Source organism: Monodelphis domestica, chromosome 1, assembly GCF_027887165.1.
Source record: "Monodelphis domestica isolate mMonDom1 chromosome 1, mMonDom1.pri, whole genome shotgun sequence".
Lineage (NCBI taxonomy): Eukaryota > Metazoa > Chordata > Mammalia > Didelphimorphia > Didelphidae > Monodelphis > Monodelphis domestica.
Window position 1 is genome coordinate 443,949,015 of NC_077227.1, and position 14,988 is coordinate 443,964,002.

Sequence of the window (14,988 nt, forward strand, 5' to 3'; positions counted from 1 at the left end):
GGGCTTATATATCTTTACATGTGAAGATTGAGTTTTCAGTCACTATGTTATATGTTATGTAGTAAGTGAATTAATACTTTAGTACTTTAAGGGTTCATGATTTTCCTTGGCATCATGACTCTCCAAACCCATTGTAGATCACAATCCTGCTTTAGTCATCACTCTTCGCCAATTTGCTGGTACAGAAGAATTCATTGCCCTGTGGCTTCTCTGAAGTCCTCTGATCCTCCAGTGAAAAACACAGTGTCATCACTGGCCACTTTTTAAGTTTTTCCAGCAGAGGTAGAAATCACATGTACTACCAACATAGTGTTGGAAAATCCAAGGTCAGCTCCATACCACATTAAACATAAGTGTGAGTGACTTCTGTGTATGTTAAATTAAGATTCCCCTAATGAATAAGACCCCAAAAAGAAAATCAAGAGATGGGAGGGGCACTCTTTAAATTTTCAATTGAATTAACTGTTCTGATGGGCCAATAATAGAGACTATGAAGTTTGAATTACAGAAAAATAAAAAATGAGATAGGCTCTGCTATTAAGGACTCAAGGCTAATTTTTTTAACGGGCATAGGAATAGCATTATATATATAATATATATTTAAATATATGTGTTATGTTAGACATATACAGACTTAATGACAGGACATGGATTACAAAATTAAAATTTCTTAAGACATGAAGCTAAATTTTAAAAAGAATGCTTCTCAAACATCAATGACAATTTTTTAAGTGAATGAATGTGAATGAATGAAGTATTCTGGTCCAAAGCATCTTTGTAAATACAAGAGTTTCACTGGAGAGTATAGAATTTTAATATATTTTTAAAACAACATTCTATTTTTTCCTACACCAGAATCTCCTTTCTATAAACACTGTCCTGAACATAGAGCAAATATAGCTTGACAATGTAGTAAATCAGTTTTAAATGCTCTTCTCTATTATATAATTGGGCTATGTTCCATTCATGCTCAGGATCTACCTCCCATTATCCTGCAGTACTCTGATTATATTACAATGATTATATTACAACAGTTGAACTGTCACACTACTCACTGAACTTTACTGAGTTAGCAGCATTTTCAGCTTTGAAATACTATTATTCCTATATTCCTAGATAACTATGTATATACAGAACTACAGAGTATACATATTTCCTTCTTATGAAAAGATAATGAAAGACTTTCAAATGCACTAGAGGATCATACTCAAAAATTAGAAAACTCTGCCACTCGAGCTCTATGGCCTTCAGTATATCACTTAAACTCTCAAGACCTTACTTTCTTTATCTGTAAGATGGGAGGGTTAGAACTCTCAGTTCCTTTCCAGCTCTAACAGCTTATGATTTTGAAACTTACCACAATACTCAGAACTTTTGTCTGAAATGACCTTTGTCTCATCTCTACCAATCATTCTGTGTGGCCTACTAGATATTACAGCTCAGTTCCAAGGTTGCAATCTCTCTGACTGTAGCTTGTTTACTCTGCCCACCACATCAATGATGTTGAATTCATTATATACTTTAGAATTTTCTGCTTTAATTTTTAATGCTTGGATTTTTAGGATAGCTGTTTCTGAAATCTTTCCAGGCCATAATATTTCAATGAGTCACTTGCAGAGTCTAAGTATTTCTAAAGTAATGACTTTGGAGGGAGGAAAACAGGGATTTCTGTACAAAGGTCCAATTGTCTACACAGCTAAAATGGATTAACACAATTAAAAATCCCCAAATAACCTCCCAACCTTGATTAAGCCAATTCAGATGATTATAATTTGTTTCCAGTGTCTTGAATTAATCACAATGTTGTTTGCTTGATAAAAACCAGTTCACAAGATCAAAACTTTTAACTAATCTACTTATAACTAGACTACCTCAGAGACTCCTATGTCAAGCAATCACCAGGTACTTCTTGCCTAAGGAACTACTGAGGTCTCCTTCTATGTTAGATTATTAATATCCTTTTAGCATTTACCTTAGATGAATAGCTACAAGGACATACCTAGCATTCTCTCTCAAGGATAACTTTGCAGCTAGCCAAACACAAAGCACTTCTTGACCTAAGTCTAGGATGATCTTCTGATTAATACTATCATAGAAGCTTTGTGAGAGGAGGTATGGGAATATATGTTCCTACATGTCAGACACCCTTAAAATATCTCCAAAATAATGTTTTCTTTTTCAGACCCACCTATTTGCTGTAATTTTATATCTAGGGTTGTTTAGCTTATGAAGGAGAACAGTATACATATAACCTATTCTATTAAACACTCTGGAAAAGAAGTTCAGAGATTTTGTATCACCACTCACTCATGTACAACCAATGAAACTGAAACTAGGAGGTAGGTTTCTTTGAATGTTTCTGAAAATCCAAAGTCTAGAAATGCATCTGGCATAATAAGTGTGCGAGCCAATTTGTGTGGCAGATTTTCAAATGCATTCTGCAACTATTGTATTCCTTGAAAATAGAACAGTTTCTTTAGACATTGGGTGTTGCAACACCAAGTTTTTGAACCACAAATGAACTTGGTAGGATAAGAATCAGGCATTAATTTTATTGGTATCTTGTGGGATTTTTAGATACTTTTTTTAAAAGAAGTGTTGGTGAAAGAGTCAGCACAATACCTAAGTTCATAGATTTAAAGCTGGAAGTGGTTTTAGACATCATCTATTACAGCCCTCTTGAAAACTGAGACCTAGAATGGTTAAGCAATTTTGTCAGTCAACATAGAATCAGCAGAATAATCAAGTTTTGAAACCAGGTCTTCTTTTTCCAAATCCACAGTTCTTTCTCCTGTACCACAGTGTAGTAATATGCAGGTCATAAAAAGTTTGCCTTAAAGCATTATTGGAAACTATCTGGCTTATTATTGTGGAGGGAGCATGATTGATTGTTGAACTTCCCTTTTGGCTTACTGGGGCTATTCTACTTAAAACACCTGTCAATTGAGGACCCTAATGTTTATACCCCATAGATTGACTATAGATCCTCTGGGCTGGGCCCCACATAAAGATAAGCACAATAAAGTTCGTTGGGCAAAGCCTGAAAATTACTTTCTGTATGCCACTCCTATGTTATTGTGGCCACAGCACTAAATGTATATCTCAGGTCTGTCCCAAAACCAACTCTTTCAATTCTTCCTTCTTTCGTTTCTTCATTCCCACCTATCTTCTATCACTCCTCAAATATTTATTGAACTATCAATGTGTGCAAAGCCCTGAGTGGGATAAAAGAGTACTAGGATACAAAAATGGGTAAGACAATTCCTACTCTCAAAGGGCTTTGGATTGTCGGGTAAATCTAATTTCTTTTACCTGTTTTCTTTAATTCTTATAAAAATTTCCCCCCTTATCAACTAAAGAAACTTTTACTTTTTATCCACAAAGCTTCAATATTGTTTTATAGAGAATTCTCCTACATTTAATAATAATTCCTTTTGGGTTCCAAGGAGAACTCACTTTAATCTATAGTATTAGGATAAACAACATTTTTTCTGGTAAGGCTCCAGTAATCCAAAAGAGAAAAAAAAATCAATTACAGGCCACCATGAAGTAAAAGGCTCCTTAATATAGCAAATGCTGTTAGAGTGAGGCCCCAAGGCAATTCTCATTCTTTAATACTTTTCTCTCTCTTTTTCTCCCTCCCTCCCTCCCTCCATTCATTTTTCTTTCATTTTTCTATTTCTTCTTCCTTTCTTCCTCCCATTGTTTCTTTCTTTCATCTAAGAACATCTAAAATCAGAGTGAAAGTGCAAATCTACTGAAAAAGTGTGAATAGTAAGATTTCTAAAGCACAGAGGCATTTCAGTTTTTTAGATCATTTCTAAGAATAAACTTATTAAACTGTATGATTATATAAATCTAATTGTACGGGCTTCCATTTTCTTGCTACTTTCGAAAGAAATGAAATCTTTCTCTGATGATTTTGTAGTCGTACCATCTCTGTAAGTATACATGATTGGTTCTTTTTTGATTACCAATAAGTAATAATAGCCAATAATAATGCTTTTCTAGTTTCATTTCTTAATTAAAGAGCTACACTATTGGCTTCCCACATAGTCCAGTGTGAATATGTTTTGAATGGATTGCTTTTAATTCTGGTGGAGGAGAGAAATTATAGTTATTTTTGGAGGGTTTATTCTATAAAAATGTGAATGTTCAGAGGCAACCTGAAAATGTAGCTTTGGCTTATAATATTTCTGTTCTAATAAGCTAAGGTAGTATTTTATTTCCTTACTTATTTTAGACAGCAATAATTCTAAACACTTTTCATTTTTAAAATAATTCACAAGCACTTAATTTATCCTCCCACTGCCAGAGAAAAAGAAACCAATATTTATAGTATGTCATCCTGACATCCTTTATTTTGGCAAGACTTTTATTGGCTCTGAAAAAAACATTGTACAATTAAGGTTACTGGGGCTTTTTCTGTCCTTTTTAGCTAATGAAACCTGGTAATTGGAGATGTTTAAACTGTCATCAGGTCTTAGATGTAGGCAGACTCAGCTTCTTTGAGACTGAAGGGAGAGATGGCAGTGTCTCTCTCAGAGAAATGGCAATGCTATTCTGTACTATACCTGCAAGATGTGGTGTGTGATTAGGACCTGTTGCATATTGCATCAGAACTCTATTCAGCTATGTGGAATTAGGGCATGATGAATATCAACAGGCATCTAGCAACCTCAGAAGAATTCTGCTCTCCTGAGGCTTAGGAAGGCCAGGAGCCAAATTTTCCAATGTACTCTTTTCCTACCTCTTCAATGCATGTGAACTCATATAAAAACCTTTACTCTGCTCATTTTCTAGCTGGAATTGCTGTAGTCTTATTAGAAACTCTCTTTTTCTGCACAGGATGACCTGCCATGGAGGACTGCTGATTCTTTCTGCACTTGTATTTGAACTTTCTTTATAGCTTCAACCTTAATCACTTTGCACCTATCTTATTCTTCTTGTTGATTTCCCTCCCTACCCCACCCCCACTCCATTTCAACCTGCTTCAGTCCAAACTGCATGTAGCTGCCAGGAAAATCTCAAGCACTATATGATTTATAAAATCCTTCCCATATCTAAACCTTATTATCCTTTGATCCTGTATGACTCCTCCGGTCAGGAATTTAGGGTGGCTACATATTTCCTACTGAATTAAATCTAAATTTCTCAGCTTAGCATTCATTTAGGATCATCTGTCAGCTGGACCTGGCCTCCCATATATCCAATTTCATTTCTAATTTTTCTTCACCATCACCCCTTTTTAACAGGTCTCAACATTTCTTATCCCTTCCTATTTCAATGTCAGAATATTCACCTTCCAGAAATGTTCTTCCTGCCTCCTTTCTGGCAATCTAACTCATTCAATTATTTTAAGATGTGTCTCAGAGATCACCTTCAAGAAACTTTCTTTTAATGACTTCTGGCAAACTAGCTTTGATCACCTCATTGACCCCTTGGTTTCTTGATACTCAGTATACAATTTGGCATACCTACTCAGGTACTCTCATTTGCTCTGTACTTATATAATTGTATATCTTGTTTCCCTAACTAAATTATAAATACCTCATGGGCAAGAATTGTAACTTCATCTTTGCTTCTCTTCATAATAATAATTACTCATCTATATAGCACTTTATAGTTTCCCATTTTTACATCATGCCTAGTATTAGTGCCCTGGACCATCATAGATGATTAATATGTGCCTAGTAAATTAATCAATAAATCATTATTATGGGGAAGTATGGCCATTATCAATGAAAATGGAGTATATTATGACCAGGTATGTGTAAGTCTCCTCTATTCAGTTTTGTCATGACCTCCAGAGTAATTATTGTCCTTGGAGTAGATCTAGAGAAGGGAGGCATGTATGATGTAGCCTAGGAGAGAAAGCCCAGTGAAAGAGTAACCTGCTATATACCAGAGATGAGGCCACAGCTGAGGAAGAAACAAACCTAAGATAATACTATAGAAATTTTCTATATTTTCTATCCTTGGGCAAAGGTGTAGTAGCTCCACTTTAGTTACAATCCTTTGTTCCTTGGAATAAGACAATAAGTTTTAACAGTCCACATTTGTGAGTTGGATTGTTTGTGTAATTTCAATTTCCAGATAAAGCTCTATATATTATACCACATAGACACACTTATACCATGCATATAAAACCATGCTTTGGTGAAGCTACCAATTCCCTCTGACTATTGCAATCTTTTCAAACTATACTCTTCCATTTTATACTCTGAATTCACTGCTTTTTTATGAATTTCCAGGGATGAATGATGTACTTAAATAAGAAACCAGAAGCAACAGTATCAGAAACATCCTTTCCTAAAGACTTTTATGACCCTTAAGAATAGGAAACTCTCTAATCAGTATCATAGTCCATCCCTTAATTTCTCGACCTTTCTTGTCAATTGTGCCTTTCCTAAATTGTCTTCTAAAATGCTCATATAGAGAAAAAGTATTATATGCTCCCCAAGTAATATGTCTATTCTCCATTAGAGAATATATATACCTCTGATAGAATCAGGTGATTTAATTGGAATCCTTTAGATATTTGAGTGACACCAGCATTAAGATATTTATATACATTAAGCTCCTGAATTCTTTGGCATAAGGAAATGAGACATTTGTGAGCCAAAGTATTGAGTACTCTGGCATTCAAATGACTTCCGGGTAATTCCTCCCACCTTTCAGAGTATTTTGCTCATGTCTGAAAAACTGAGGTTAAGACTTGGGCTGGAAAATGAAATGGGTACTCAGGAAGGATGTTTAGAGATTAAGTTTTCATAGAATTTTAAAGTTTTATCTTAAGTTTGAAGTTTATATAAAGCATATAGCATACTATCTTGAAAACTATCCAATGGAATAGAATCAACATCAATCAACTCCATTTTGCAGGTGTGAAACTGAGATCCATAGAGGAAACATGACTTGATGTAGGTCACATTTTGAATTAAGGCAGAAAGACCAAATCCAAGTCTCTTAACACCCAATCCAGTGTTTCCCATTACAACATACTACTTTATATTAGTTGAACAGGCTTGGTCAGACCACTCTCAAATCATGATCTTTTTTTCGTTTTGTATTTTTTTTCTTGGAGAAAACACAAAGTTTGGAGCTATCACATCATGTTCAAGAATAAAGCAGAACATTTTGCATCTTTACACACTTTAGGGGTCTTTCTTACTACAATGGTAATGGAGATAGCTAGAGCACAATTTTTTTAATATAGTCTTCAGAGCCAATATAAGGACGCACATTTGTGAATTACCATTGGTGAAAGCAAAAGATAAATAAATACTGTGCTTTGATTACCTCTGACTGGAGCTACACAAAAGAATGCATTAAACTAATTAATTAATACAAGCCTTGAGGATACCTTCAGAAACTACCTGTAAGGGTAAGGTTTCTCCATCTCACTATCTAGAACTTGATCTCTAGAATCTTCTCTTCACTTTCAAAGACAAGGGAAAGAATCTGGATCAGTAGCATCTCACAGAGTTGAGGGGTGGGTGGCTGGATAGCGGAATAAGTGATGAAGAGCACAAAGCCACATTTTCATCAGACTGGAAGAGATTTCCCCAGGTCTTTTGTCTTCTACCTAGAGCAAAGAACCATCTAGAGTCTAAAAACCTGAATTTTAGTCTATTAACTTGTTTAAGCAAATGACTTCCTCTTCCTGGATCTCAGTTTCCCTTGTAAAATAAAGGTGTTGGGATTGACTAGTCTCTGAGGTCCCTTCCAGTTCTAGGAATCTATGTTCCTATATTTTCCCAAGTTTCCCATCTTTACTATGTAACATTTCTGGCTCCTATCTCTTAACCCAAAGGAACAGCAGAGATATAGCTATATTGAAGTGATTGTCAGGGACCCAACCAAATAGCCCCTGCCGACACATCATTCATCTTGTTCATGTTTATAGTATTCTAGTACAGTACAAAAAAAAAAAAAGCTGGAGCACAGCTGGAGCCTCTGCCTTGTCCCAAGATATAAAATATCAAGGGATTTTGTTTAGAGATTGTCATAACATTGTACAGTAGCACAAAAGAAAACCATATTAGCATAACAATATGATTAGGTTTAACTGTACAAAGATGTTGCCAATTTTACTTCCTCTAAGAAAAAAAGAAAAGGAGGAGACTCATTTGGCATTCTATGCCTGCTTTTGTTTTCAGACACTTTGTATTTTTTTAAAAATGACCTCCTTCCCTTGTGCATTTTTATGACTCTTATTGCCATAAGATCTTCTCTAGTAATCGCTGTAGAGGAATAGGTGGGAAGAAGGGAAAGGGAATCAGGGAGTATCTATGAATTGGCCTAAAATCCAGAAAGCAGCAGACCATGTCTCCCTTCATGGCCTTGCCAGAAATACTTGGTTAGAACCAGGAGGTCAAGGTCCTTACCCCACTCCCTGGAGCTAATTGGTTTATCTCTATTCCCCACTACAGGAGAAACAATATCCTTTAAACATGAGGATAATGATATTGATTCATCATTAAAAGGGATGTAAAATTTGGCATACTTTAATTAGTAGAAGAGATGGGAAGCCCTGATCCATCTATATGCTCTCATCCAGTCCTCCTGGATCATCTAAATTTAGAAATGCAATCTATAGGCATGGCATTGAGGGAATAAAATTATGTCCCAAAGGAGACAACCCTTGACCTTGGCCTCATTCGTCCTTTGTTCTAATCAACTGAGCTAACCTAACAATGTGTAGGGATATCCTTATGTTGAAAATTAATAGTTAGCCCTTCCATATAATATTCTCCCAATTGTGATATCAGAGTTGGACTCTAGCTTTGTGAGCATTAGTGCAATAAAGCATTATGGTACAGTGGAAAGAATACTGAATATATACCCAGAAGACCTAGATGTCAAACCCAGTTCTATCAATTTCTAGATATGGAACCAGGAGTTTGTTTCCTTATGTGTAAAATGAAAGTAATACCTCTCAGAATTGTTTGTGATCTGCTCTGGAGCAATTTGAAAATATGCTTAACGAAGTCTAAAACTATTTTGATCCATTAGTACCATTACTAGGTCTATATCCCAAAAAAGATTTTTTTAAAGGGTGGGGGAGGACATTTCTGTACAAAAATATTTATTGTAGCTCTTTTTGTGGTCATAAAGAATTGGAAATTGAGGGGTTGTTCATCAACTGGGGAATAGTTGAATAAGTTGTGGTTTATGATTCTGATGGAATACTATTGTTCTATAAGAAGTGACAAGTAGGATGAGTTCAGAAAATCTGGTAAGACCTACATGAACTGAAGCAAAGTGAATTGAACAGAACCAGAACATTGTACAAAATAACAGCAATATTTTTTGATGAACAACTGTGAATGACTTACTTATTCTCAGCAATGTATTGATCCAAGACAATCTCAGAGACTCATGATGAAAAGTGTTATCTGCCCTCTGAGAAAGAACTGATAAGAGTTTGAACAAAGACTGAGACATACTATATTTTACTTTCTTTCTGCTTTTTTTACTTGAGATCTTTTCTAAAAAATGACTAATATGAGAAAATATTGTAAATGATTCATTGTACATATAAAATCTATGTCAGATTGCTTACCATCTCAGGGAGGGATGTTGGGAGGGTCAGAAGGAAGGAGAGTATTAGGAATACAAAACTTTAGACAATAAATGTTAAAAATTATTTGTACATGAAATTGGGGTGGGGGATAAAATATTATATTTTTAAAATCACAGATAGGGGCAGCTAGATGGTTCAGGAGATAGAGAGCCAGACCTGGAGAAAGAAGACCCTGGGTTCAAATATGGCTCTGGACACTTCCTAGCCTTGTGACCTTGCGCAAGACACTTAACCCTTATTGTGTGACCCTTTATTCTCTTCTGCCTTGGAACTGATATTTAATATTGATTTTAAGACAGAAGGAATGGATTTTTAAAATAAAATAAGTCATTGATAATGAATATAAATCACTTTGTATATCACAAAGCATTTTATATCAATTTATTTCAAGACTTCATGAATATGTGATCTCATTGGTATAACTACCTCTCCACTCAAGCAGATTGCAATTCTCTTCTAATCCCGTGCAAATCTTATACCTGTCTTTCCATAAATATTCACCCATATAGGACATATCCAACATGATGGAGACTTTCTTTGGATTCTTTCAATGTTTCATTGATTACATTGTAGCATTGGGCTGTCCAACCCTACATTTCTTATACATTGCAAATCTGTCTCCTTTTTCTGGTTACAAATGCTATTGATGATGTCTCATACACCACTTCTCATGCACAAATCATCATATTTATCCCATATTTATGTTGATGACTATCTACATCTGCCATGTATCTTTACATTCACTCTTTGATCATCTACAGTTTTTATTTTTCTGAGATCATGGTATTCTCATCAGTCATAGTTACAAAGTATCACCAGAAGGATAGTGGTGGTTTTCCAGAGATGGGCTTTTGCATTAGGAAAAAGTTTGAGATCATTAAAACTGCTACCTAAGCCTTCCAGTCCACTTTACTTCCTCCTATTAAACTCTGGATCCAACCCATTGTCCAAATGTAGTACCTAGCAAGATATCTAATCACATGCAATCTGAGCCATATACTTTTTATCATTCTCTTTGTTTCTCCAATTTATGTAACTAGGCAATCTTTTCTGAATGGCTATGGATCTGGTGACAATTAGATGTTCCAGAACTTGATTAAGTTAGGATCATCAAGAAACGAAGTATATGAAGAGATTTGCCATCAGTAGGAAATATCTTTTCTATTTGGACTAAGGAAACTTCTCATGGCCAACTGCCCTCTTCAAGTGAGACATAAAACAGATTAGTATTATATTATTATCATTGTTTTATTAACTTAATCTACAAATAGTCTTTTGTAACTATAATTTTACATATATGAAATTCTTATATCTACCCAAAATAAAAAGCCAGATACTGGTTCTCCAGGAACCAGGGTCACCTGTTTTATAATGGATTTTTGATTAATTTCTCAGAACATAGTGAAAAAATAAAACATGACTATAACTGGGCTAATCATTCAGTCAAAGAAACTATAGAACTGAACTGTTAAATGGAATGACGCTAAGAGTTTGTGACACCAATCAGCCTTGGAAAACATGTTGTCCTTTTACCTAGCCAAAAAGAGGAGGTCATGGGAGATGCATGCTTACAGAGGGAGGAATTAGAGGAATCCTTTACCTATCTTCCAATTTTAGAACATTGATTCATCAAAGTTCCAAACTTAATCTCTTGGCTTTGATGAATTCTAAAACTAAAGTGCAAGTACTTCTTTTTTAACTGTTAGCTCTCAAGGCTATATTTTGATGCTGAAGTATTATAGATGGTTATAGTGAGAAAGAACCCTGCAGTATAGTATAGTCCCTTTATATCAGATGTTTTATTTTTCCCTGACTCATGTTTTTCAAGGTAGAGAATATTTTCTGTAACCCAAGACAGGGAAAAAAAAGTGTTTTGTTTTGTTTTGTTTTTACAAGGGAAAACCCTTTTCCAAGATCAAATAAACACCTTAGTTTTTTGAAATGGAGAAGATAAAATTTTACATTACATGAAATATTCTAAACTGACCCCTCATACAAAATGCTTCCCAAAGTGGAATATAATCCCAGTTTGGACAGTACTGCAGCACTGGCTCATCTGTCACTTGCATGACTCAATGAAGCTCTGTTTTATAACCTGATTGCCCAACTTGCACCAACAAATCATAAGTAGGCTGTAGGTAATATTGTACAAACTTGAGTCAGAAAGAAACTAAAAGGTGGTTGCATGCCTTTTCTTCTCCCCAGTCTCCTCTTTCTGTCAGCATTTATGCCCACCTGCTTGGATCAATCAACACCAGCTGGATACTCACCGGTCTGATGTGCTGATGTAATTCCCAACATTTGTGAGAAACTAATAATGTCCATGTAGTTTCTTCTATCTTTCCAGCTTGGAAGGAAGGCTGCCTTCTTTGTATAATCCCTCCCCTTTCTTGGCAGACAGGTAGCGCTTGGTATGAAGTGACATCACTCTGAAACTCCCACACATTAATTACAGATATGAGTCCTTAAACATGACTGTCATTTCTACAACTGAAAAAGACTTTAAAAATCCAGACAAGGTGAAAAAGAGAAAATTTACAACTTAATCTCAGTCAGTTCTTTCTCAAAGGATTAATTCATTTTGAGAAATTTGGGTAGGGAGCTATCTCAGGAATTTAGAATCCAAGAACTTTAGAATTAGAAGGGACCATAGAGATCATCTAATCCAGTTCTCTTATTTTACAAATGAGGAAACCTAAGCTGAGAGGAGTTAAGTGACTTGTTCAAGATCATTGAGTTAGTTGGAGCTAAACTAGGACTCCAGATCCTCAGCCTTTTGTTCTTTTAACCCCCTTATCCTGTCTCTCCAAATTCATAATTTTGCTGAGAGATAACATATGAATTCAATACAATTTCATTTAAAAAGCTTTTATCAAATACTATTTTTCCAGGGACTGTGCTAAGCACTAGAGATGCCAATAAGAAAAACAGACAATCCCCACCCTTTAGGAACTTACAATCTAATAGGGGAAAACAATACACAAAAGGAATCTAAAAGGGAGGTGTACTGGGTTAATTGTGGATAGCAGGTACCAGGGCATGCTGTTGTTTCAAATCAAGTCAAAAGTCAGAGCTAAACAGAGCATTTTAATTGCTACTTTAGATCCTTAGAACATTCTTTGCACTCTGCCCAGAAACCACTAAGTTTGGGTTACTCTGCTTAGCATAGTCCCTATAAGACCTTAGGAAGGATATTCAATATTCTGTGAGTACCAAGTTGAATTACTGATTCAGGAATTTGAAGGATCTATAATACCATCTTTGTGATTGCTTTCTCCAGTGGTGAATTCAAAACCTAGCTATGACTCTTCATTCTGGGTAACTTTTGTCTATGTCTCTTCACAAATCCTTCACTGTGGATCTACCTATGCTGTTGGGGGGGGGGAGGGGATCTCTTCCTTTATATCTCTTGACATTAAACAGTTACTCCTCCAGGATACAAGCTTCTCATCTGTTAGCCCTCACTCTCATCTCATAACTGTCTCATCTTTTTTTCTGATTACACTAGAAAAGATTTCTGATTATCTCTGATTTTTTTTTAGCTCACTTCTTAGGCATAGTATATACTCTAACCTATTTACATCTACCATGTATCTCTTCATTGTCAGCTGACCAGAAATTTAGATTTTTTAACAACTTGTTATTCCATCATTTTTTTTTGTCTATTGGCATGACTAGAAGAATGGTGTTGTTAAAAAGATGAACTTTTGTTTCAAGGAAAAGTTGGGATTATACATGGTGAAAGTACCGTGCAATATTACAAAGATAGTTTAAACCTTTCTATCTTCTCTCCTTGTTCAGTCCTTTATTGTCTATCTATAATGTCTGTCCAAGATATATATACTGTTCTGTGAACTGACCTTTCAGGTGCCCAACATAGTCTGGATCACAAATGTTCTTTATTCTCTTGCTTTTGCTGGATCCCTAGTTAAGTTAATCTCTTTTGAATGATTATGGATCTAAATTTGGAGTCTTGCAATGCTATAGGCACATATGATATCTCATACAAAAATGAGCATCTGAAAGATCTCGACATCTACAGGGAAATACATTTTCATTTACCCCCCCCCCCTTTTTTATCTCCTTTATAATCATAACAACCATCTTTCTTGAGCATGTCCTTAGCTTTATGATACGCTTTCTATTAACAATCATAGGTTTATAGAAAAATCTTTATTGTTAAATTTGGTTTTAATACAAGATATTTTTGAAGGAGAGTCTTAATGAGGACATTTTGCTCTGCTTAATGCAGTTCTTTTTTATAGTCAACAAATAGTGAGCTTAGCTGGGTATTGTATCCTCTACATCTTTTGGTCAGTTGTCTAACTAACAATGTGGCCTATTATAGAGAATCATTGGTCTGTCTGTTCCTTTCTTATATCAAGGAGGGTCTTAGAATCTGTGCAGATTATTCTCATAAAGATTTTGGAGAGGGGGCAGCTGGGTGGCTTCAGTGGATTGAGAGCTAGACCTAGAGACAGGAGGTCCTGGCTTCAGATCTGGCCTCAGACAATTCCCAGCTGTGTGACCCTGGGCAAATCACTTAACCCCCATTGCCTACCCTTTACTACTCTTCTGCCTTGGAACCAATACATAGCAATGAATCTAAGATGTAAAGAAAGGGTTTTTTTTTTTTTTAAGATTTTGGAGAAATAAGAATATAGATATTCTAGTAGTTATTGAAACTTTCTTTTTCTTTTTTTTTTCATATGTAATGTAAACCAGAAGGTTTTTTGAGAGTATCCTCTAAGTTCCTTATACCTCTCTAAGATTCTTAGTATGAATCCTTATCACATACGCTCTGACTCCACCTTTTGCTATGTGGTGAAAAACTCCTATGTTAGTCAAGTCTGGGGAGTATGTCTACCTCTTCCAGTGAAATCTCACCAGTCATTCTCATTGTTCATTTACCTGTGTGTTTCATTTAAGGTCTCTTAAAATAACATAAAGTATAAGAAATTTATTAAGAATGAAGAGACACCATAAAAATTTATATCACTCTCTCCGGTACATATATTTCCAACTTGCAAGACTTACAATTCCTATATTAACTTTCCCCTACTTTCCTACCCTTACAATCAACTGGCAAGACAAAAAGCTCCAAAATAATCAGTTCTCCATTTCTCCCTTATGGGACTGCACAAGGGCTTTTGCTCAGGATTTTTTCATGCCTTTATTGAGAGGATAGATGAACTTTATAGTTACATAATAAGGAAACCCTTAGTGGGAGGTCTCTGTTGCATGAGGCAGTCTGAACAATAGTTCCCGGCATTGGTTTTACTTCCATATAGTAGTGTTTCTACTCTCTGATGTCTAGTTCTTGCCTTGCTATTAGGTATGTGCATTTAATTGTTTTTCTAATCCAAGAATGCTGATCAAGTGTGATGGGCTTACTCCCA

General features: G+C 35.4%; 1 pseudogene; it reads left to right on the forward strand.

Moving 5' to 3' along the window:
- Window positions 1–5,728: 5,728 nt before the first annotated feature.
- LOC100616833 (ATP-dependent RNA helicase DDX55-like) overlaps window positions 5,729–14,988 on the forward strand; it is a 114,928-nt pseudogene continuing 105,668 nt past the window's right edge.